At 44.5% G+C, this 1,971-nt stretch overlaps 1 protein-coding gene across 1 annotated transcript in view; it reads right to left on the bottom strand.

Annotated features, from left to right (window-relative positions):
• IZUMO2 (IZUMO family member 2) overlaps positions 1–1,971 on the bottom strand; it is a 12,132-nt gene that overhangs the window by 5,222 nt on the left and 4,939 nt on the right.

The raw sequence follows: 1,971 nt of genomic DNA, 5'->3' as shown, positions 1-1,971 counted from the left end.
GATTTGATAACCTCTCTTTTCCTCTTCTTTTATCTGTCTATACTCACTTCTTCATGACTCCAATTGAGCCTCATGGCTCCATATATTACCTGTCTAATGTGGTAGCCACTAGCCACACGTGGAACACTTGAAATAGGCTAGTCTGAATTGAGCTGTGATGTAGGTATAAAATATGCACTAGATTTGAAAGATACAGTATAAGAAAGCTGTAAAATATCTTAATAATTTCTATGCCCATTACACATTAAATTGGTAATATTTTAGATATTGGGTTAAATAAGATACATTATTACACTATTTATTTTATTTTTTTTTTTTTTGAGACAGAGTCTCAGTTGGTCACCCTGGGTAGAGTGCTGTGGCATTTTAGCTCACAGCAACCTCAAACTCCTGGGGTCAAGTGACCTTCTTGCCTCAGCCTCCCAGGTAGCTGGGACTACAGGTGCCTGCCACAATGCCTGGCTATTTTATGGACACAGTGTCTTGCTCTGGCTCAGGCTGGTCTCCAACCTGTGAGTTCAGGCAATCCACCCACCTTAGCCTCCCAAGTGCTGGGATTACACCTGTGAGCCACTGTGCCCGGCGATGTCTACCTTTTGTAAAAAGTGTGTCTACTAGAAAATTTAAAATGACATGTGTAGCTTGAGTCCTGTAGCTCAGCAGCTAGGGTGCCAGCCACATACATCAGAGCTGGCACGTTCAAATCCAGCCTGGGCCTGCTAAACAACAATGACAACTACAACCAAAAAACAGCCGGGCATTGTGGTGGGTGCCTGTGGTCCCAGCTGCTTGGCAGGCTGAGGCAGGAGAATCACTTAAGCCCAGGAGTTTGAGGTTGCTGTGAGATGTGACACCATGGCACTCTACCCAGGGTGACATAGTGAGAGTCTGTCTCAAAAAAAAAAAAAAGACATGTGGCTCCTCGCTGTGGTTCACACCTTATTTGTATTGGATAGTGCTGGTCTATATTCAGATGCCTTTATCACTACCCAAATCATTCACTGAAGTCTAGATTCCTATATCCAACTATCGTACTGACTCAGGATCTCCACTTAGATGTTACGTAGACATCACAGACTCGCTAAGTCCAAAGCTAAGCCCTTGGTATTCTTCTCCAAACCAAGTTCCAGCCCCTCAGTCTACTCCATCTTAGGAAATCCCACGATCATTGGTGACTCCTTCTTTCTTTTCATGTTGACAAATCCCACAGGCGATTTGTCAACATGCCTGGCAGCAAATCCTGTTCACTCAACGTTCAAAGTGTTCATTCCCTCTCTTTTAATGCTAGGACTTTATCTTTCACGAAGCAATCTTTCCCTTTCATTCCACTGTAGCCTTCCTGGTCTTCATGTTCTGTGAATATGGCAAACATAGTCCCATCTTTCTGCTTTCCACCTTCCTCTCTTAGACTTCCCTCATGGCTTCCTCCCTCTCTCCTTTGTGTCTTCTCTCACATGCTGCCTTTTCAGTGACATCTTTCTTGGCTGCCCTGCTTTAAGCCATAACTCACACCCTTACTCCCAGTATTTCGTAGCCCCTGGTCCCTGCTTAATTTTTCTTCATAGCACTTCTTCCTATTTGGCATATTAAATTCTACAGCAAAGGATTAACTGAGTGGATCTGGGTTGTCCAAATCCTGCACATTCCCAAAAAGGTTCAGTGCTTGCCTGGTTCCTAGAAGGTACCCTTTAGGTCCTTGGATATCCTGTCTCTTAAGAATGTCATAGTTTACCTGGGAGCCTCATGCCGTACCAGATAGTCTATGCTAACAGTGTGATTTAAGATGGGAGCCTTGAGGGGTGCGGGGAGGGTGCCTGTAGTTCTGGGGTTATGGTGCTGACCACATGCACCGGGGCTGGTGGGGTTTTTTTTTTTTTAAGTGGTGGTTTGAGTCATTTTTATTTTATTTTATTTTATTTTATTGGCCAGGGCTGGGTTTGAACCCGCCATCTCCGGCATATGGGGCCAGCG

The sequence above is a fragment of the Otolemur garnettii genome, unplaced genomic scaffold (assembly GCF_000181295.1).
Source record: "Otolemur garnettii isolate 467f Iridium unplaced genomic scaffold, OtoGar3 scaffold00211, whole genome shotgun sequence".
Lineage (NCBI taxonomy): Eukaryota > Metazoa > Chordata > Mammalia > Primates > Galagidae > Otolemur > Otolemur garnettii.
Note: the sequence above shows the minus strand (reverse complement) of the source record. Positions and strands in the feature narration are given on the sequence as shown.